Source organism: Eutrema salsugineum, unplaced genomic scaffold, assembly GCF_000478725.1.
Source record: "Eutrema salsugineum unplaced genomic scaffold, Eutsalg1_0 scaffold_11, whole genome shotgun sequence".
Classification (NCBI taxonomy): domain Eukaryota; kingdom Viridiplantae; phylum Streptophyta; class Magnoliopsida; order Brassicales; family Brassicaceae; genus Eutrema; species Eutrema salsugineum.
Window position 1 is genome coordinate 7,049,710 of NW_006256901.1, and position 24,376 is coordinate 7,074,085.

A 24,376-nucleotide genomic window follows, 5' to 3' on the forward strand; every position below is an offset into this window, starting at 1 on the left:
CAAGCTGACTGATGCTCCTAGATCACAAAGACATCCAGAGAATAGAAGAGGTCTAATGGCACAAGGGAGTGTGAAACTCCCTGGATCAGTTAACTTCCTTGGAATGGACTTCTTCTGAATGATAGCACTGCATTCATGACTTAGTACCACCATGCCTTGAAGCTCTTTTGTTTTGTTCAGAATGGCATCCTTCAAGAACTTCCCCATCTTTGGCATCATTAAGAATGCATCAATGAGAGGCATAGTGAGTGGTGTGTCATTGAGTGCCTTCTCAAATACAGCTCTTGCCTTGTCCACTAGTTGCTTCTTGAATCTCCCTGGAAATGGGAGCTTGGGTTGGTATGGAGGTGGTGGCACATATTTCTTCTCTGGTTCTGGTTCCTTTGCTACCTCTTTACCCTTTTCTGTCCTTGGTTTCTCAGCAACTTGATCATCTTTCAAGGCTGCCTCCCCCTCAGTTTGATCATTGTCCTCAATGATCACATTGTTGTTTTCAATACCAGGTAACTCCTTTCCACTCCTCGGTGTAATGGCCTTGGCATATTCCTTGGGATTGGGTTCTGGTTTTCCAGGTAGGTGACCTTGGTTCCTTGAGCTTGTGGCCTGGTTCTGCTTCAGTTCCTTGATTTCCTGCTGCATGGCTGCATTCTGGCTTGCAAAGATCTGTTGACCCTGAAGTAGTTGTTGCAGAATACCAACCATATCAGTACCCATCTGTGGCTGCTGTGGAACCGTTGGTGGCTGAAACTGTTGTTGAACAGGCGCTTGCTGTTGGAACTGTGGTGGACCAAACCCTGGTGGTGCCTTTTGCTGCTGTGAACTGAAACTAGGACCTTGAAATGGTTGCTGTTGCTGACCAAAACCCTGATTCTGACCAAACTGATTCTGACCAAACTGATTCTTGGGTTGGAATGACCCTTGAAAGTTGTTCTTGGGAACAAAGTTTTGTGGAGCTTGAGAATTGGGATAGACCTGGTCTTGTGGGTTAGCTACATTGGTGTTCCTGTAAGAAAAGTTTGGATTAGCATTACCATACTGATATCTCTGGAACCTCTGATTCCCAATGTAGTTAAGCTCCTCTTGGGTGAGACCCTCTTCACTTATGTTCTCAAAGATTTGAGATGGTTCCTCATACTCTCCAACAAAATGCATTGGCTTGTGAGTTACCAACTTCAACTTGTCTAATTCATTTCTCAACTCCTTAACTTCCCTAGTGAGCCTCTGTTCTGAGCTTGAACCTTCAGATCTATTTGATCTGTCATAGTATTCACCATAAGTATCATTGCTCAGTGCCAAGTTCTCCACTAGCTCTAAAGCAGCATAAATTTCTTTACCCAGAAAGTTCCCATTGGAAGCAGTATCCAACTGGTTTCTAATCTTGGGAAGAGCTCCTCTATAAAGTGTGCTGAGAAGAGAAGCCTCACTAAACCCATGGTGTGGGCATTGGTTTGTGTAGCTCCTGAATCTCTCATATGCTTCACCAAAACTCTCATTGCTGTGCTGAGTGAAGCTAGAGATTTGGTTCCTCAGTTTTGCAGTTCTTGAGGTGGAGAAGAACTTAGATAAGAATGCTTGCTTGCATTGCTCCCAGGTTTGAATGGAGCCTCTTGGAAGATTCTTCTCCCATTGATGAGCTTTGTCACCAAGACTGAATGGGAATAGTCTTAGCTTGAAGCTGTCCTCAGAAACTCCATTTATCTTTGTCAGATCACACACCTTATCAAACTGGTCCAAGTGTTCCAAGTGATCTTCCATTGCTAACCCATGGAACTTTAAGTTCTGGACCATATTCGGCAATGATGCCTTCACTTCAAAGTTGTTTTTTTGCACAGGTGGTGCCTGAATACCAGCTCCATACTGATGAGCATTGGCCCTGTCATTCTCTCCAACATAGACTTGGGGTTGCTCATATCTTCTTTGTTGGTGTTGGAAGGGCTGATGTTGGTGGTGAACCTGTTGTCTTTGCTGTGAATTGGCCTGATGCCTCTGTTGATGAGCTTGAGCTTGTCCCTGGTGGACATAAGCTTGTTGTTGATGCACCTGTTCCTGATGAACATTATCCTGATTTAACCCTTGACCAACTCCATTACCAGCTCCATTACCCTGAGCTTGTTGCTCCTGAACCGGTTGTTCTACATCCACCACGTGCTCTCTTTGTTCTTCCATGTCAGCTTGATCAACTTGTCTTCCACGCCTGTCCCTTCTTCTCCTTGGTACCAAAAGATTGATATTGTCGTTGAGAGGGAAAGGTGGACCACAGCTTCTTGATCTAGACCTGGTGTTCATACACCTGAAATCACAAACAGAACTTGAAAGTAATCAGTAATAACAAGAAAGTAAGCACTTGATCTCAAGAACAGATCAGAGCTTAATGCTAAACAACCACAATTTGGCAACGGCGCCAATTGATAACTAAGAGTTTTCAAGGCTCTTTGTAGAGGTTATCAATCCCCTGTCTTGTAGTACAAGGGGTTTATCAATCCAAGAATGTGGTGATAGACACTAAGCTATGTAATCAGGTTCTTAATTCAAGCAAACAAGAGTGATTTTTGGTTAACTAATGACAACTACAAACTTAAACAAGATTAAAGACTAATGTCAATGATAAATGATGTGAATATGATATGATGGAGGCATGAGATTCTAGACATGATAGTTGGTTAGGGTGCTTTGGTGCTAAACTAGAAATGCTAATGACCATGATGAGACATGATTCAAATGATTAAGAACTCTAATCTAGGTTAATCCTCTCATGAAGGTATTAACCCCTATACTAATCCATTTTCAAACCAAATTCCCATTTGTGAAATATGAATCAATATGCATTAGTAAACAGTTCTTAATGATCATTCAAGCAAATAACAATACATCATCATGCAGAAAATGCTTAAACCTCTAATACAACTCTTTCAGGAATTTCATCAAACACTTTTGGTGCATGAAGTTCCCAGAATCTAGATCTCAAGTGATATGCAAGGATCTAGCATAGAGAGCAGCTGTTTAGAGAGATGAATCAATGAATCTAGCCCTAAACACTCCTAATCTAACACTTTAGCACCCTAACCTACACATCTAGAACCTCATTAAGGTGACTACTCACTAATCATACTAATCTCTCTTAAACCTTTGCAAGTAGAGAAGATTGGCATGATTAATGATGAGAAATGGAGATGGAGATGATAGATTCAAAAGAAAACAGCTTTAAACACCAAGATCTCTTAAAACTCTCTTCATTAAACACTCAAATTTAGATATTTCTCTTCTTAATGGAGTCTTTCACAAAAGAGGCAAGAGACAAAGGGAACAAAACTTAGTTTCTCAGAAAAAACCCTAAAAAGTATTTATACCTCTCTAAAAAACGAACCGGGTCAGCCCGGAACAAAACGGGTCCTGACCCAGCTTTAATGGATAAAGTAGGAATCCTGCGGGTTGGTCCAGTGTCTCCCAGGTAGCATGCCCAAGTCGCAGTAGATGAAGAATGCTGCTTCTGAGACTTAAATCGCTTGTCTTAGCCGCACGCCCAAGTAGGAGTGTCTTGCGAGTGTTTCTGCGGCTTGATCTTCTTCTTCTTCAACTCGCAGGTCCAAGGAGGTTTATGGGGAATGTGCATATGTGCCGGTTGGTTTCCATTGCACCTAGGTCGCAGGCTCAAGTCGGAGTGATTTGCGAGTGATCGTGCGGCTTAGTTCCAGGCGCGGCTAACTCGCATGCCTAAGTCGCACGATTGTGGACTTAGCATTTCTCTTGCTCGGGAGCTTCAGACCTCATCCAGTGATAGCTTACCCGCACTTCTCAACTCGCAGCAACAGCTTTCAGGCATTCATCTTCAGGCCTGCGGGTTAACCAAGTCGCAAAACCATCTCGCAGTATTCAGAGCAGCTTGGATCACTTCGCATTCCGGAGAGTGTAACTTCCACGAAACGTGTCCGAATTGAGTGATTCCGGTTGCAGAAGACAAAGGACTTATTTATCTCCAACTTTGGTGAAGTAAACTTCGGTGCTTGGGAAGTGGAAGGCTTCCTGGAGGGCACATCTTTACAGTGCATTTACACGAACAGAGAGAGGCGTCTAAACATGTGTCCATTCCGGAGACCGTATCTTCCTGCTCATAGCTCCGAATTGAATGATCTCGGACATTCTGGAAAGAAGACTCAAATGTCTCTGATTCTTAACATGGCCCCGGAAACTGAATCGGCCTGGAAGTACACCGTCCTTCGCATTCTTCAGAGCTCATCGGCTTGGTCCAAAACAGCAGCGAGACAGGGGTTTCTTCCGACGAGCTTAACTCTCTGCTCACGTGTCCGAATTCCATGATTCCACTTGATATGAAACCTTGATCCCATCCTCTCCAACTTCTATGAAGCACCCGACATCTGAATCGGACCGGAAGGTTCCCGGACAGGCGATTTCGGAAACGTGTCTGCACCCGGAGATTTTGGCCGATAGATTCAATACCCGGTACGCGTTTTGGCCGATAAAGTCTACCCCCGGTACATGAAAATGGCCGATAAAATCCTTCCTGGTCAGCGAGAATGGCCGAGAACCTCCTTAAACCCAATTTTACCACTTTTCAAGCTTTGATCACCATTCCACCTCCTGGATTCATCTTTTCAGCTCCAAATACACCTGATAAACACTCAAAACATGCAATGACTCATTGGGACCTAATGCATCTCCTAAGTTCTAAAACAAATCCTAAGGACCTAAAATGCATGGAATAAAACATGGTTTAGAATGAATTATGCAACCTAAATGATGCAAATTATGAACATATCATTCATGCGCAAAAAACACTAAGATGGGCCGGTGATCAGAGCTCCACATCTCCTTGTATTCCATCTTTGTGCGGGGAAACAGGTGAAACCATGCCTCATTCCCAAAGCTTCGGTCCAAACATCACTAGATCCATACACGATCCTGCCAACCAGCCCAGGAGAACCACTTGCCAAAGCTTCTCAGTTCCCCGATCTTGCAGTTTTCAGCCATGAGTCTGAAGTCCCAAATGGTAGAATCATGGCGAGCACTACCACCGAGCTTTTCATCATTGTTCATATGTTCATCTGGGAGGTTGATGGGTTCGTCATCTTCGAGTGTCATCGCTCCAATAGTAAATTTCAGGGAGTCAGCCATTAACCAGGGTTGACGAAAGATCAAGCTTTTCTGGTAGCGTCGATATGGGGGGAGGCGGGGAAGCAAATCGGTTGCGAATAGGGCAAAGCAGCAATGAATGTTGCAATATTCTCCCACAATTTTCATGGAAATCATATCAATTAGCTGGGTGGGCGGAAAGAAAAGGAGAGTGAAAGGAAATTATGTTCGAGAAAAGGGAAATAAGCTAGAGAGAAATGGCAAGAAAATTTTCACTTTCTTCAAAAATCGTCGGGATCCACTCAATCGAGGGAAAAGATGGGTTTCCAAATTGGAAAGAGGGGAGACCCTCTGGCTGGTCTGGAGGGGTCTGAGCGAAAAAAGGAGGTAGAGAAAATTGTAAGTTCCGATTTGTGCCAAATTCTGGTTTTGTCGTTTGTAAAACTTTTGGTATCAATTGTCTGAGTGAATTAGAGTTCACGGAAGACTAGACAAAATTGGTGAATTCACAGAAAGGAAAGGTTCATGATTATCTCGATTCCAGTATTGTTGTTGAGTTTGTGGTGCCTTCTTACTTGGTTTATAGATTGTAGCGTAATAAAATCTAAGAGGCTCATTGTTTAAGAGGAAGACAGAGACTGGATTCTGATTTTTTGCTTCTTTAATCGATAAAAATTGAGTTTTTTTTTTTTATACTTTGAAGATTCTACTATTGAATTCCTTTTTGCTCTTGGTCATTCAGGTATGCCTCTGTCTTGTGGATCTCTTTCCCTCTAGCTAGGGATAGTTTTGCTTCCTTGGGTGTTTTGGATAACAGCTTTCCCCGTCCCTGTCGATGGAAATGCGAGTTTGTTACAGTCACCTTAGCAGTGGTGTATCTCAAGGATCTTGTTATTTGCTTGTATCGGTCATGGTTGGGCATTCATTGCCTTTGGTACTCCTTTATGGAGATTTCTGTTTGTTTTCATTGGTACTCCTTTATGGAGATTTATGTTCTTTCAATGTCTCCTTTGCGTGGAAAGTTTCTATGTGCAGGGCTGAATTCTTCTTTCGAGGTTGTTAGGCTCGTCGGCTCATCTCGTGGCATGTGATCGTCTTGGTCTTGCAAGATTATTTGGGAAGCTCCCTGCTCTATCTTTAACCGAGAGGACTGGTCTTTTGAAGACCATTGAAGGTTCTTCGTTTCTGCCTTTATTGCAGAGTTGTTCGCAATCAAGGAAGCTTTCTGGTTTGCTTGCTCTGCTTTTATGAAGCAGTTTTTCTTCCCCAAATTCCCTCTTGTTTGGAGTAGTTTTGATATTCAAGACTCGCCGGTGTTGCAAGGATCTTCCTCCTGGCTGTTGGTTTCCTCTGCCGTTGTTGCAGGTTTTGTAACCCTTTGGGTTACTCTGGATGCAATTAAGCAAGTAGCTGATGTGAATGTACATGTTTGATCTCTTATGCTATCTTCTGATGTTTTGTATCTCCTATCTATCACTCGTTTAACCACTTTGTGGTGGACTTTTAGGCACTTGTTGCTATGTTTTCTTGTTTTTCCTTCTCTTTTGGATGTAATTTCTCCTCTTTCCATAGAGTTTGAGACCGCTTAGGAGAAGCTGAGAAGGTTAAACCAATAACTTGTGAGATCATCATATGTTTGGAAAAGAATCTGTATATATCATCTATTGTTATAATATCTGCTTTGTCTTGCTGCAGTTCAGTTCTGGTTTAAGAAGGAAGAAAGTTATGTACTTTCATGAATCCCAATCAAGGTAAAAGACAGAGACGAAAAAAGGAGGGACAAGTTTCACAAAAGCTTCACACAGCTTCCGGGCCATGGAAAGTTATTTTAGGAGATTGATTCACAATAAGTTTCAAAATTTCTTAGAGAGTTAAAATAAAAGCAAACTCTGATAATGTTTCTTCACCATACTTTCTTACCTTGTTGTTAAGACTTGTATGGTTTCAGACGAAGGGGTTCAGATTAGGCTCTTGTCAACTGGCTCTCGAACAAAAGTTGTAATATCCCAAACCCAGCCCAATTAGAGGAGGCCCAGCAAATCCAGGCCCATTCTAGAAACTCTAATATAAATAGGGAATTAGGAGTTAATGAGCCTCATTTTTCCTCTAATTACCCTAACCCCCAAAGAAGAGAAAGTGAGAGAGAAAAGGAGAAGCTGCACGCCGCCGCCGAGGAGGAGAGCCGCCGCCGCCGAGAAGCTTGCCGCCGCCGATGCTTGCCGAGAAAAGAAGGAGCACTCGCCTGCCTCCACCTTCTCAGAAGCTGCTTGATTCTTTTGCCTCTTCTAGTTCTCCTTAATCTCAGATCTGCTTTTAGGCCAAGGTGAGGATTAGATCTAGATCTTTCTTTTTATCTCTTTATCTTCTTCTAGTGTGTTGAGTCTAGATCTGGTGGGACAGGTCTGTCTTCTTGTGCATCTAGGCAGATCCATATATAGGCAGATCCATATATACATAACTAATAAGATCTAGGATCTCATTAGAGGAAGAACCAGCATAACTGAGTGATAATCCTGTTGATTGGTTAGTGATTGGTAGAAGTCTTAAAGGTCACAGTCTGTTTCTGGTATAGCAATGTGCCGAATGCAGGCTTGTTTGCTGGGTTATGTGTCGTCTGTGTGACCGTGGCAATAATCCATTCATCCGGTGGAGTGATGACCCACGGGGCTGTCCATGTGGCAAGCCGGGATTGGACTGTCTGTGTGACAGGTCTGGGTCTCTGTCTGAGTGACAGGGCGTTTGTCTGTGTGACAGGTTGAGATGTCGACCTGTGTCCGAGTGACAAGGTGGTTTGGCCTATTGAGAGGCGGGATCAGAGACATTGCTGCTTGTTAGTTGCTTGTGCACTTGTAGAGTGCTTGTTTGGTTTCATTAGATTTATTCTTAATATGTTGGTGGAAATGAATGAATAAGGCGGGAGCCTAGTTTGATTCTCACTGAGTAATTCGGGAGAATTACTCACTTCTCTCTCTCTAAATTCCGATGTGCAGGTGATTGTGGTTGTGATTGTGATTGTGATGATGTCTGGGAAGAACTAGACGAGTACTTCTAGTGTGGTGTGCCTTCAGAAATGGAGGAAGTTGTTATTGTTTTTAAAAACTATTTCACATTTCTTTTTAAGACAATGTTTCTATTTTATTTCGGATTTAATAAGTTATTTCATTTCTATTGTAAGACTTGGATTTGGGTTTGGATTTGAATAAAGAACAACCGGTTATTTGGAATTTATTTAGTTTAGGTTAGTTAATATTCCGGTTTATTCTGGTTTCCTTTGGAACCAGGAATCGGGGTGTTACAATTTGGTATCAGAGCATGGTTCGAACTAGGTGTTAAGAGAGCTTAGTCTAGAATAGTGGGAATGAGATTCGGATTTCAAAAAGAAAATTGTTTAAAAAGTTTTTAAAAGTTTTCAAGTTTTTCAAAGTTCAAAGATTCTTCAAATGTTTTAAAAGAAAGAAAACCACCACCTAGACTAGCTTCTCTAGTTTTTGTTGTTCTTTTCTTTTGCAGGAAGTTAGTCTTTACGGGAGCGGACTGACTTATCTGCCTTTCATAGTTTTGTGAGTCCGAGGTTGACCAAGTGGTGGACCTTCTCCGGAAAGTTCACCCCCAGGTTGAAAGCAGTGGAAACTGCTGGAAGTGAGCAGGTGGAGACCATTGGAATCCATGAAGAGGTGCCTATCTTGTTGGAAGGAGCAGATTTTCCTTGGACTCTAGTGGAAATGAAGTTGGGCCACTATGACGTTATCTTTGGAATGGACTGGCTGAAGCATTATGAAGTTGTCCTGAATTGCCGGAAGTCGAGGGCCTATTTTCCGCATCAAGGAGGTCGGATTGTCTTTCAAGGAGTAAAGACCGACACAGGATTGCCAGTCATTTCGATGATTCATGCCGAGAATCTTATAGAGGAAGGATGTGAAGCTTTCTTGGCGACAGTCTCTATGGTAGGAGAGGGAGCATCTAAGAATCTTGAGGAGATACCATTGGTGAATGAATACGCGGACGTATTCCAACCATTGACTAGACCCCCGCCAAGAAGAGGAGTTGACTTCACTATCGAGTTAGAACTAAGAACAGCCCCTGTTTCGAAGGTTCCATATCGATCGGCACCAGCAGAGATGGCTGAGCTAAAGAAGCAGTTGGAAGACTTGACGGATAAAGGATTTACTCGGCCAAGCAGCTCGCCATGGGGAGCGCCCGTGCTATTTGTAAAGAAGAAAGATGGAAGCTTTCGACTTTGCATTGATTATAGAGGGCTGAATAAGGTGACCATCAAAAATAAGTATCCCTTGCCAAGGATTGATGAGTTGTTGGACCAGTTAGAAGGAGCTTCATGGTTCTCTAAGATTGATTTGGCATCAGGCTATCACCAGATTCGGATAGCAGAGAAGGATATCAATAAGACAGCATTCCGAATTCGATATGGTCATTATGAGTTTGTGGTAATGCCGTTTGGATTGACTAATGCGCCTGCAGCTTTCATGAAGTTGATGAATGATATTTTTCGAGAGCAATTGGATAAGTGTGTGATTGTTTTTATTGATGATATCCTGGTCTATTCAAGGTCGGAGAGAGAGCATGAATGGCATTTGGGAATGATTCTGTAGAAGTTAAGGGATCAGCAGCTTTTTGCAAAGCTAAGCAAATGTAGCTTCTGGCAGAGGAAGGTGGGATTCCTTGGGCATATCGTCTCAGAAGAGGGAGTAGCCGTGGATCCTGAGAAGATCACTGCAGTGACAGAGTGGCCTGTACCTAAAAGTGTTACTGAGGTCCATAGCTTTTTGGGTCTGGCTGTATATTATCGCAAGTTTGTGCCTAATTTCTCCAGTATTGCCAAACCCTTCACCAGCTTGACGGATAAGAGATCTCAGAGTTTTGAGGAGTTGAAGCAGAAACTCACAGAGACTCCGATATTGGTACTTTCAAGGTCAGGAATACCATATGATGTATACACCGACGCCTCTGGATCCGGGCTTGGATGTGTGCTTATGCAGGAGAAGAAGGTCGTAGCCTATGCATCTAGACAGCTCTGGAAGCATGAAGTGAATTATCCGACTCATGATTTGGAGTTAGCAGCAGTAGTCTTTGCTCTGAAGATTTGGCGTGCTTACCTGTATGGGGAGAAGGTGCACATATATACTGATCATCAGAGTTTGAAGCATGTGTTCACTCAGGATGATTTGAACCTGAGGCAGAGAAGGTGGATAAAATTATTGGCTGATTATGATCTGGAAATTTCCTATCATCCTGGAAAAGCCAACCAAGTGGCAGATGCTTTGAGTAGGAGGAGAAATGTGGTTTCTGAGGCTAAGGAAACGCAGGAGCTGGTAGCGACTTTGGCGAATTTGAGTGGGACACTAACATCCCCCTCACGCTCAGGATTGGACATCTGAAGCGTGGAGTTTTGTGGGACTGGACATCCACGGATGTGGCCCACAATTGAACAATTAAAACCTTGGGCTCTGATACCATATTAGTATAATGGGCCTAACTCACACCCAAAAGCTAGCTCATGAGTGGAGGATTGCCACACACTTATATATTGTCCACAAATTTTTTTATTTGTCGATGTGGGACACTAACATAAATCTCACAAACACCAAATCAACGTTTGATAAAACACCAATTTGGGACTAACCTATAGAGAATCTCACGAGATGAAAGATTCTCAAGCTCAGATAGTCAACAAACTCAAGAACAAGGAAATAGAGACGAAGAACGAGAAGAATTTTATTCACTTTCGACAACGATTTTTTCAAATCCCAGACGAAATTCCGATGATCAGTGAAGGTTTCCGATGATCGATGAAAGTTTTTGAGAGAGATTTGGGATTTTTCTCAGAGAAAGGAATGTTTTGAGAATTAGAGCTGAGTAATCGCGTTTTTTGTTTAATGAATGTGGCTACAGTTTAAAAGAGGGCTGTTTTAGTTAACTTTTAATTTTTAAGGGCCATTTAAGAGAATTGCCCTAAAATAGATTATATATATGCATCGTTTTTTAGAATTTAATGTACTAGACTTTGATGTGGGATCTTTTTGCTTTAATCAATCACGTTCCGTTTTTATTATTTAGTTTGTGTTTGTTTTTTTTATTGGGTTTAAAAGCCTAGTTTCATAAATCTAAATTAATTGGGGCATATATCATTTGATCACTGGGGACATTCTTTAATAACTTACACTAGTTTTTAAAATTTTATTGGGGGCCAATGACCCCAACAAAATGTATGTGGCCCCTGTCTACAAATACATGCAAGGTTTATGAGTCAAAATTAGTTCTCTGTTGGAGAGCACAAGTCTCCTTGGTGCAACACGAATTCATGTCTAACCATAATTTGGTTCTATATTGTCATTGTAGATCAATGACTGAATTAGGAAGAAGAGAATAGAGTTTCTCGTCCTTGGATCTAATATAGAGAAATGTGTGTCGTTGATAGAGAGATTGGTTGGTTTTGATGTAAAACGAGTTCAACCTATCGAAGTTTTGTTTTACTGATATTGAACCTTACACAATATACACCAAGATCAGACCTCTACGCCCTAATCATAAGAGAATATCTCTCGAATCATCTACCTTCTAAGTTACCCAAAACAGAATAAAGAATATACACACAATCTACAATATCATATCTTGTAAATGTCTTCAAGATATTCTCTTCCCGCTCAATGATAACCTTGGGCCTCGTAGATGGGCCTCCAACACCCCCCTCAAGCTGGAGCATATGGATTACACAAGCCAAGTTTTACCACATTTGCTATGAACTCTCGACGGCCCAATGCCTTTGTGAAAACATCTGCAATTTGCTCAGTCGTGTCAATCTTCTGTGCCCGTATTACACCAGCTTGAATTTCATATGAACAATATAATAATCTATCTCAATATGCTTCTTTCGCTCCTGAAATGCCAGATTTGCTGCAATATGCATTGCAACTTAATCACCACAATGCAAATCACTCCGTTTTGTATGGAAAACAAAAAAGATCTTGAAGAACTCCTCGTAGCCATTTTAGCTCGGCAATAATTAATGCCATACACCGGTACTCTGCTTCAGCCGATGATTGAGCAAAAATATCTTGTTTCTTTGTTTTCCAAGACATTAGTGAGTCACCAAGTGTCACGAACCTGCCACTGACCAAATGTCTCGTCAACAGACAGCCTATCCAATCTGAATCACATCAACCGTCTAATTGCAAATCACATTTAGAACTCAGAAATATTCCTTGACCTGGTGTTCCTTTCAAATATTGAACCCCTCTCAATGCTGCCTCCCAATGTTCCAGTCGTGGCTGCTGCTTAAATTGAGATAAAATATTCACTGCACATGTCAATTCAAGGCGCGTGATTAACAAATATATCAGCCCTCCAACAAGTTGCCGATATTCTGGATCTTTATCATTGCACTTTTTGATAACGCCAAACGATGTTGTTTTTCCATTGGAGTCGAAACAAGTTTTGATCCCAAAAATCCGACCTCAGAAATAATGTCTAAGATATATTTTCTTTGACCTAAAAATATACCATCATCGCTGTGAGCCACATAAAGTATTTCAAAGCCCAATGTCTTTCATATGGAAACATGATCCCAAGTAAGTCTTAAACTTTGAAATTTCTTTGGAATCATTTCCTTTGATCACCAAGTTGTCTACGTACACGAGAACATACATCTCCAAAGAACCTTTACAGAGGGATAACAATGAGTAATCTCAAAATGATTGTACAAATCCATACCCAACAAGAGCACCTTGTGACTTTGCGAACAAACATCTCAGAGCATTTTTATATAAGCCTGTATAACAACTTCTTAAGTCGACACACCATATTTGTCCCCTTAGCTCGAAATCCTGGTGGGATTTTCATGTACACTTCCTCCTTTAAATCACCATGCAAAAACGTATTATGCACGTCCATTTGGTGAAATTCTCATTTTCTTACTGCTCCAACCTTGTGAAGAAGGCGAACCGTAGACATCTTGGCAACATGATCAAATGTTTCTTTGTAATCAATCCCTTCTTTTGGCTTATTACCAAGTGCCACGAGTCTTTTTAAAACTCGAATGAAAATAGCTGGGAATGAAAAATAACCTAATGACTAAGAGCTTGAATGAAAATCGATGTAAGACAATAAAAACGAGAGCCTGGGTTTTTAGGGAATTTATCTCTGGGGAATAAACGATTCAAAACATTGCTAAAAGGTGATTTAAAAGATCCTAGCTAAAACTTGTAGAACTCGAGTCACGAACGTATGACTACGACACTCTCGTGATCATAACCAACTATGTCTCGCAACCTTGACCAGTAGGTTTCCACTTTGGCCCTGGAAGTGAAAAGATGTAAGCTTGCTTAAGACTCGTCAACATTCACATCTCACCCATAGGTAGGTTTTCACTCCTATGGTAGAATTGTTCTTCTCAAACTAGATCTGGCTCCTAATGAAAACTTTTGCAACACTATGAACCTATATTAGATTATAGTTCATGACGCTACTCCCATGCATTAAAAATAAGTTTAGAAGAAAAAGTTCTAGGATTCAGCTTTAGTAGCTAATAGAATCCTCATCGAACATATATGGTCCCCATCGAAAATCCCTTAAACCCAACTATAGAACTATTCAGACATGATAAAAGAAAGCAAAAACATAGTAATAAAAAGCTGTATTGAAATCGATTTGAAGAAGAAACAAAGGGTTCAAGAGAAAAATCTCTATCACCCTAAACAACTAAAAACTTAAAAGGTATTCTAAAACAAAAATGAGCAAAAAGCATAAAAGACATACGTCCTAGGGTTCCTAAAACAAGTGCTCAAGTTATTTATGGACGTCACTAAGGGTTTCTCCAAATGAAGAAATCTATTTGGACTTGGAAATGGGCTTCTAGGCCGAACAGACCATTCTCCGCAGTCAGTGGAGACGTGACCGGTGTAAATTGGGTGCTGGTCGCGGTCAGAAATGCTTCCCGGCTGGTTGACGGGACTTGCTCTTCGCGTAACTTTTGATTGAAGCGCTTTCCAGCACACTTGACATCAAGGAAATCCAATGGTTAAATCAAAAGTTACGCGAAGAGCAAGATGTCCCGTCAACAAGCCAGCAAGCAATCCTGGCCATGGCCAGCAGCCAGTTTACACCGGTCACGTCTCTTCTGACCGTGGAGATTGGTCTGTTCAGGCTAAAAACCCATTTCCAAGCCCAAATCGATTCCTTCATTTGGAGAAACTCTAAGTGACGTCCAGAAATGACTTGAGAACTAGAAATACTAGGAACCCTAGGACATATGTCCTTTATGCTTTTGTGCCTTTTTATGTTTTAGAATACTTTTTAAGTTTTTAGTTTTGTTAGGGAGATAGAGCTCTATCTCTTGAACCTTTATTGTTTCTTCTTCATATCGATTTCCATACAGTTTTTCATTACTATGTTTTTGCTTTCTTTTATCATGTCTGAGTAGTTCTATTGTTGGGTTTAAGGGAATTTTCGATGGGGACATACATGTTCTATAAGGATTCTATTAGCTATTAAAGCCTAATCCTAGAAATTTTTCTTCTAATGCATGGGAGTACTGTCATGAACTATAATCTGATTTAGGTTTGTAGTATTGCAAAAGTTTTCATTAGGAGCCAGATCTAGTTTAAGAAGAGCAATTATGTCATAGGAGTGGAAACCTACCTATGGGTGAGCTGTGAATGTTGACAAGTCTTAAGCAAGCTTGCATCTTTTCCCTTCCGGGGCCAGAGCGGAAACCTACTTGTCAAGGTTGCAAGAGATAGTTTGTTATAATCACGAAAGTGATGTAGTCATACGTACGTGACTCGAGTTCTAAAAGTTTTAGCTAGGATCTTCTAAATTATTTTTTAGCAATGTTTTGAATCGTTTATCCCCGGAGATAATTTACCTGAAAACCCAACGTCTCGTTTTTATAAGTTTACACCGATTTTCATTCAAGCTTTTAGTCAATAGGTTATTTTTCATTCCTAGCCAATTTTCATTCTAGTTTTAGATTAGGTTTTCTTTTGTTTTTCAACCGATTTTCTTAAGTAATTTTCCTTTACCTGTTTAGTTTAGAATTTATGTTTTAGTGATAACCTAAAACCCCTTTAAATTTTGACCAGTTCTAGACTTCCTTACTTTATATTTCTTTTAAAGGCTTTTGTAGAAAAAGATCCTCATTCCCTGTGGATTTGATCCTTAAGTAATACAATCGATCAGCTGTGCATGCACTTGCGGCTTATTGATTATATTAGGGTAAAATTTGACACTCTCACCACACACACATCAAGTTTTTGGCGCCGTTGCCGAGGAAGGCACACGTTTTCATTTCCACAAAACCCTAAGAAAGGTTGGTAAATCGACTCTAGAACATGATTTCTACTTATTTTTGTTTTTGGTTCTCTTTGTTTCAGGTTTTCAAAGCAATGGATCCCATGAACCGAAATTCCTACTACGAGGAAGGTTTCTACAACACTCCTCAAGCAACCATGCGCAGAGAAGAGCAGCATGCTCATGACTACCACCCAATGGTTCGAGACTGCAATCCGAATCATTCATACTACAGGCGCCGAGAGAGCATAATCGTTGCTGCGACAACCCTTATAGACCCCCTATGGTCTACTCTAGATTATATGCCCAACATCTCCCTCAGAAAATCCCTGATAACGCCTGATTTTGACCATTTTTATGGATCACTTTTAATATCTTATGCAGGTGTTTTCACTCAGTTTTATAGGTTTTATAAGTGTTTTCCATGTTTTGAAGTTTTAAAAGGCTTTTCAGGAAACTTGGGGTTTTGGAATGCATTTTGGAGAAAAAATACACTTTTGGATAAATTCAGGCCGTCAGAAGTTTGACAACCAAAGAAGAATTTCTCACCGTCTGATCATCCCCAAATTTCGAGACAGTATAGCGGAGACAACCAGTTTTCCAACACACTTAGAATAAATAAAAATTAAGAAAGGAAAGAAAATTGTGATTCAAGATGAAGGAGATCCAAAGTTCAAGCTCAAAAGGATTCTATGGGCTCTTATTTTAAGAGATCCTGCCTTTTCTTCTCAGTCCTAATTCTACGAAGAGTCTAGCTAAAAGACTTTAAACAAAAGCACTTGATGGGATGCAACTCATTTGGTATGTTTTTTTTCTTTTCATTGTTTTTCTATTTGATCTTTTTCAATTTTATGCATTTAAGGCTTTCATAAAAACTTAGAAAAACCAAAATCATTCAAAAAACCAGAAAATACAAAAAGATAGGAGGAAGAAACAGGCAACCGAGAAGAAACCAGGAACTCCCGAAGCTATTTGCCGCGGTCGCGGCTCCGATTACCTTAGCCCCAGCCAGACCTTGTTTGTCGCGACCCATGTCCTTCACTCGCGGCAAAACTATTATTTGCTCCGGTCGCGCACACCTGACCCGCGGTCGGGCTTGTTTCTGCTTCCCGTTGCGTTTTCCCGATTTCCCAAGAACCAGAAATTCAAAATCCCGATTTATTTCGGAATCAAACCGGGAAGTTCCCAAAATATCTATTCCGTGTTAACCACGCAAAGGTAAGTCCTTAAAAGCTTTTAAAATAAATTTATCTTAGGAAAAACACCTTTTTAAAAGAAAAAAAGAATTTCAAAGATCAAAAGGCTCCTTTTCATCATCTTCTCCAACAAGCTTAGAGATTTTGAGAAAAAGACCAGATTTCAAACTTGACAAATTTCTTTTAAATTTTCGAACCTGTCTCACTCTCCAAATCTATCATCACATCACACTTTCATCATGGTATGGATCCACATTTTTCACTTTTTCTTATGAACTCAAATTAGGGTTTTCTTAGAATGAGTAGAAATTCACCTTATGATGATTGGAAACTGTCTTTGAGCTCAAGATTATACTCATGGGTAGTTTAATTGCATGATTTAGCACCTGGACCATATAGATTTGAAATTTTCAAAAATCTAAGATTTGAACACTTGAGAAAATCAAAATTTGAAGAACTGTTTGATTCAGCATTAGCAAATCTGGATTGTTTGGTCATTGTTGATAGATAATATGATTAGCTTACATATGCATGAGCATTAACACCATCTTGCCTTGGAAATCTCATATGTGGAACATCACTACATCGAATTTGATCAGGAACTCCCAGATTTTTCAATGTTTGATGCAATTACAGTTTGTTTGTCATGTGAATAACATCTTTGCTCATAGAAATCGATTCAAAAGCAGCTTCACCCATTCTCTGTCTCGAGAATTTTGTTTTGCAGGCCATGGAACTCTATCGAGCTCGCCTCATTCGAACTAAGAAAAGTCCTCATGCAAAGAATCCACATTCCCAGAAGACATATGACGCACTGAACGAGACGCAACTGAGTGATGATGAAACCTTCTCCACCTTCATATCTGCGCAGAGAAGAATCTTTTCAGGAGAGATTGATAGGGCCCCCACTCGAAAATCTGTACCTAGGAGAGCTAAGTCTTCCTCTAGACCGAAGGTGAAGTTTGTTGGTAAAGCTATTAATCCAGACATCAATTACATGGAGCAGCTTGAGAAGCTGAAGATCAAACCAACTCCAGCAATCGATTACTCTACTCTTGAGATGCTTGGAATCAGAGAGGAGGTGATATGGTATCTTGATAAGCTTGGAATGAGATCATTCATGGAGCAGAGTTTTACAACTTATGAGAGTCATACCAGAGAGTTCCTTGCATCGGTGACCATGTGCTACAAGAAGAGAGCTACTCCTAGAGCTCTAGGTGGCATACTTTCCTTCTCTATTGGAGGTCATCCCTACTCTTTTACCATTTTAGAGATGTGTTATGCTTTGAAGCTGCCATATTGTGATGAGATCGCTTTGGAGAAAGATCCAGATGAGGATCTATGGAGATTGATGGGTCATGGAGTTTATGACAAAGGAAGATCTAACGCTTCACTTCTCTCTCACCCTGGTGTTCGATATGTGCACAAGTTGCTATCACACAATGTGTTTTCCAGAGCCAACTAGGCGAATGTGCTCAAACCCGATCTGGTGACACTTCACCTACCTTTCACAGATCATCCAATGTTCCCTTGCTTTGCTTGCATCATTGGCAAGAACCTAGTGAAGGTTAAGCATGAGATACTTACCTATGAGTGTAAGGACTTCTCACCAGCCTTTGAAAGCACCATCACTTCACTTATGATAGCAGTAGGAGTTGATTTCTCAGCCGAGACACCTCTTAGGGAGGATTGGTTCGATATCTCTCAGTTCTCCAGAGACAGGACTATTACCAGGGCCAAGATGGATCCCATTGGATTTGCTTACAAGTTCTGCCCTAGTACCTCTGAGTACAGGGTTCTCCTACCATCAGATTCATTGCCCCAAATCCGTGATGGAGCATACCCAAGATGGAGACCAGAGACTCGAGATTTCTTACCATCTGTGCCACTCCTTCCTTTGACCATGAAGCAATTTCTGGCTGCAAAAGCCAAGAGAGAGGTCGCTGCAAACAGTAGGAGACTTCAGCCTGCACCATCATCATCCCGAGCCAGTTCCTCCCACACTAGAGCATCCACTAGGATCGATGCAGACTTTGCAGCTTTGAAGAAGAAGATTGATCAGCAGGAGAGGATCAACAGGCGCATGAAGAAGTTCCTGAAGAAGTACCACAGGTTTAATGACTCCTCTGCCACAGAGACAGACGACTGCCATGAGACATAGGCACTTATCCATCACCTCATCATACCCACAGTTCTATCACCATTTTCTTTTCTTTTACTTTTAGACTCTTTTGTCTTTATTTACCATCTTCTCACCAACTTTTTCACAATGGAGACAGTGTGATATAAGTCTGGGGGAGGATGTTTATTCGTACTGATTTATTTTCTTTGTTTCTTATCTTTTTCTGCAATTTTTAAAATTTTTCTATGCTTATTAAAAGACCTTGAGTGTTTTTCAGGAATTTTTGACACAAAACTATGAGGAGTAAGACCCATGTGCTTCTAGAATTTACATGATAGTTCTTTTTTGCGGTTTGTACTAGATTAGGCGGCAGCTACAGTACTTGCACTACAAACTCCCACCAGAGGATTTCTATTCATGGAGTTCTTTTCTGACAGGATATACTAGCTCATTTTAATTGAACTTAATCTTGACATCTAATTTTCTCATCATTGGTTTTAGGCAGACATCATGATATACATCTAGGACATCTTTACCTTATTGTCACAACTCTTTGTTGTCCTAGATGGCCAATTCATCTTTATCTGGTATTTCAGCCTTTACACAAACCTTTATGTTCAAACCTCATGCATTCTCTCTTTAGTTTGTATCGACAGATATGTACAAAAACACCCGATAGGGAGGAACAACATAGTTTTCAGTCACTCAAGAGAAAGACTGAAGGAATTTGGGAAGGTGGAGGATCGAGAATCTATCAAAGCTCAATGTTGCCTCAAAAAGCTCAATCATAAAGGTAAATTTCGTGCTTCCTAAGACTGTACATCTAAAGGCGACTTCTCCTTTAAAAAAATATATAAAAAAAAAAGAGAAAATGAATGAAAGGTAAGGAAACCAAAAGCCTAAGAGTCTAGGATAGCCGAAATTATTTGGAGCAAAGGCTATAAGTATTCATCTGTGGAGCATTGGTTTTAAAACCTGGACAAAAATCTAAGTCTGAGAGAGTTATGGGAAGAACCTGAAGATAGGATATCAGAAATCTTAAGGCAAGAAGAATGTGACTGTGGATATCAACAGCTCCCTCCTCTCTTGCTGTTTTGCATAATATCATGTCTCTCCAGAAAAAGATAACCCTAAACACTAAGAACCTCACCCCTGAAAAAGCCATTTTGAATACCTAGCCTTGATTGCCTTACTAAATTCCCTGTTGATGAGAACCACTTGAAATTTTAATGAATGTTAAGAGCTATTTGACTGTAAGTTAGGTCTAAGTGTGTAGACTTTCGCATGACTGATAACTTAGAGTTTTCAAGGCTCTAAATGAGGGGTTATCAATCCCTTTTGTCACTTTGCAGTACAAAGAGTATCAATCCATCATGTGTAGACACTAAGATGCTGGACCAGTTCTTAATTCAAGCCAAATGAGTGAGGTTTTGATGATTAATGACAACTAAGAACTTAAAATAAGGATTAAAGCTAATGATCAACTTAAACAAGCAAGTAAATAAGCTAAATGAGATGAGAATGTATGTATGATGATGAGAAAGGTCATAGACATGATAGTGGATTAGGGTGCCTTTGGTGCTAAACTAGTGAGCTAATGAATCATGTGATCAAGCAAACCATTCAACTTAAACATCATTAACTAAGCTAATCCTCTCATGAAGGCATTAACATCTATGTTAAAACAGTTTCCAATCTAATCATCATTAGTGAAACATGAATCAACAAGCATTGAGAACCAGTTTAATCTGTCATTTAAGCATATAAACAATCATTCCCATGATGAATAATACTTAAACCTCTAACAACCTTGGTTCAGGCATTTTATCAAACACTTTTGGTGCACGAAATGCCCAGAATCTAGACCACATATGATGTGTATGGATCTAGCATTAAGAACAGGTTGTAGAAAATGGAATATGAATGATCTAACCCCTAAGCTCACTAATCTACCACCTAAGCACCATAATCTACATATCTAAGACCTTAATATGGGGATTACTCACTAATCATGCTAATCTCTCTTAAACCTTTGCAAGTTGAGAAGATTGGCATGATTAATGATGAGAGATGTAGATGGAGAAGATAGATAATGATGGATTTGCAGCTTTAAACACAAAGATCTCTCAAACTCTCTTGATTAGAACTCTTAAAAATTGATATTAATCTTCTCAAAGGGGAGTCTTTCACAAAAGAGGCAAGAAACAAAAGGAATCAAGCTTAAGTCCTTGGGATAAAACCCTAAAAAACTATATATAGGTTCTAAAACGAACGGGGTCAATCCGGAACAAACCGGGTCCTGACCCGGCTTTAATAGGTAAAATGACGAGTGTGCGAGTTGGTCAGGAGCTTCCCAAGTCGCATGCCCAAAACGCACAGCCAAAGAAGCAGTCTTGTGAGCCTTAAGTCCTTTAGTTTCAGCCGCATGCCCATCGAGGAGTCTTCTGCGAGTCTTTGTGCGATTCAGTCTTCCTCCTCTTCAACTCGCATGACCAAGACGAAATCTGGGAATAATATGTGTGCGGCTTGGTCCTCCTTTAGTCCCAAGTCGCATGTCCAACTCGCATGATCCTAGAAAGAAGCTTCAGCGAGATAGAATCCATGTAAGCCCAGCCGCATTACTCTCTCAGTGTAAAACGTGAATCTTCGTGCGGCTCAGTTCCCTTTGCTCCTTAACTCGCACGACCGTGTAGCAGGGGCTTTCAGAAATATGTGTGGGGTGGTCTTCATCACTCCCAGGTCGCATGCTCAAGTCGGTGTAAATTGCGAGTCTTCATGTGGCTTAGTTCCAAGCTTGGCCAACTCGCATGCTCAATTTGCACGCTTGTGGACTTAGTATTTTTCTTGCTCGGGAACCTTAGACCTTACCCAGTGTTACCTTACTCGCACATCTCAACACGCAGATCAACCCCCAGACATTAATCTCCAGGCATTGCGAGTTAGCCAAGTCGCAAGACTATCTCGCAGGCTTCAGGTCTCCTCGGACCACTTCACATTCGTGGGAGAGTAACTCCAAGGATACTGGTCGAAATGGCGCGATTCTAACTTCAGTGGAAATAACACTCAGATATCTTCAACTTTGGTGAAGGAACCTTCGGCGCTTGGGAAGTGGAAGGTTCCCTGCAGAGCTCATCTTCGCAGTGCATTGACACGGTCAGAAAAAGACTTCTAGACCTGCGTCCATTCCAGAAACGTTATCTTCTTGATCATAGTTCCAAATTGAATAATCTCAAATGTTCTGGAAAGAGGACTCAAATATCTCAAATCTTGATGAAGGCGCTGTAGACTGAATCGGTCTGGAAGTGCATCGTATTTTTGATCATAGTTCCAAATTGAATAATCTCAAATGTTCTGGAAAGAGGACTCAAATATCTCAAATCTTGATGAAGGCGCTGTAGACTGAATCGGTCTGGAAGTGCATCGTATTTTGCATTCTTCGGAGCTCATCGGGTCGGTCCAAAACGGCAGCGAGACAAGCGTGCCTTCCGACGAGCTTAAATCTCTGCTCACGCCTCCAAATCCTATGATTCTACCTGCTCTGGAACCATGATCTAATCCTCTCCAACTTTGATGAAGCACCCGACAGCTAAATCGACCGGAAAAACCTTCGGGTAACGCAATATCTGAGATGTGTCTGTACCCGGAAATTTTGGCTGAGAAACCTTAGTAGCGGTATGCGTTTTGGCCGAGAGGCTCACTCGCGGTACATGAAAATCGCCGATAAAAGTTGCCTGCGGTACGTGATAATCGCCGAGAACCTCCAAAAACCCATTTTCACCATCTTTCAAGCTCTGATCGCCATTTCTCTTCCTGGTTTCACATTTTCAACTTCAAATAGCTCCAAATACACTTGATAAACACTCCAAACATGCAAAGACTCATTGGGACCTAATGCAACTCCTAAGCCCTAAAAAAACACCTAAGGACCTAATATGCATGAGAAAATACATGATTTAGAATGAAATGTACAACCTAAATGATGCAATTTATGAACATATCAATGACGGATCAACGGACTAGTTATGCCTGTATTTTGGTGAGCATTTTCTAGATTACACCCGATCTGAGCATAATGATTGACTTTAGTTTAGAAGCATGGTCTCTGAGATTTTGTTAGTTCCTGCGATTTTCAAACCTCTTTTCTAGAGTTAGATATTTTGTTATGTTTGAGGACAAACAAATGTTTAAGTCTGGGGGAGTTGATAACACTTGATTTTGACTACTTTTATGGATCACTTTTAATACCTTATGCAGGTGCTTTCAATCAGTTTTAAAGGTTTTATAAGTTTTTTCTATGTTTTGGAGTTTTAAAAGGCTTTTCAGGAAACTTAGTGTTTTGGAGTGAATTTTGGAACAAAAGTATACATTTGGATAAATTCAGGTCGTCAGAAGTTTGGCAACCAAAGTCAACCTTCTCACCGTCTGATCATACCCAAATTTTGAGACAGTATAGAGGAGACAACCAGCTTTCCAACACACTTAGAATTAATGCAATCCAACGGTTAGATCCGAGCCACAAAACTAAAGCCTAAAGTTTTACCTAAATTTCCTGTGTCATAGAACATGAACCCTAGATATACGCCTTTTTCGTATTGTTTTCCACCAATTTTTATTTCATGCTTTTAAATTCTCTGTTTAGTTAGATTTAGTGACAAAACAAAACCCTTTTTTATCTGATTAGGTCTACGATTGTTTTTAGCATCAGTTAGAAGTCCTCAACACACAAATCCCTGTGGATTCAATCCCTAAGTACTACTGCGTTTTTTGTGCACTTGCAGCTTGTCTAGGATAAAACTTGTGTTGCCCACTGCACCCACATCAATCCCTAGCCAGCAAGAGGAGAATTTGAAGATTAGTAAACGCTTGGGAGAGCTTGAACGGATGATCAACCAATTCTTTGATCAGAAAATTTTCCTGTCTACTTAGGGTATCGATCCACAGAGACTTAGTTGTTACAGTAAGAATTCACGCTAATGCTTAAATCAGACTATAACTAAACAGGTTTGGATTTGGGTTTTGGTATTGGGTTTTGGTTGTCACTAAATCTAAACTAAAAAGCAAGTAAAAAGCAATTGAAAACGAAAGCAAATAAAAGGAAGCAAAAATCGATTTAAAGTAAAAGGAAGTAAATGAATAAAGACAAACACTGGGCTCAAGGGGTTTCGCAGGGATTCATGGACTAAACCTATGTCGAATTTAAGCAAATGATAAAGGTAACCAACTACGTATGTTCTAGCACTCGAGGCACGGAAGTATGAAGAGCCTACTTTCGTAGCACTAAACAACTATCTCTCGCAACCTTGAGCAGTAGGTTTCCACTCTGATCCAGGAAGGGAGAAGATGCAATAATTGAACAAGACTCATCAACATTCACAAGTCAACTATAGGTAGGTTTCCACTCCTATAGAATGATTGCTCGTTTCACCCTAGGCCAGATAATCAATGAAAGCTTTCGCAACATATCATATCAGATCGACTTCTAAGTGGCCAGCAGAGAATCATGCAGTAAGATTAAAGGCAAACGAAGAACATCTAGAAGATTATAAATCCTAAATCTATCAATTCATAGAAGAAGACACACAAAATTCCCTTTGAAAAATCCCTTTAAACCCAACTGGGAAACTACTCAAACATATTGTAAACAATCATCACAGAGTATTGAAAGTTG

General features: G+C 40.6%; 1 non-coding gene across 1 annotated transcript; it reads left to right on the forward strand.

Annotated features, from left to right (window-relative positions):
- Positions 1-1,426: 1,426 nt before the first annotated feature.
- LOC112089980 lies at positions 1,427-1,533 on the forward strand. The gene has a single exon (XR_002901340.1). It is a non-coding gene; the product is annotated as a small nucleolar RNA R71 (small nucleolar RNA).
- Positions 1,534-24,376: the final 22,843 nt, after the last annotated feature.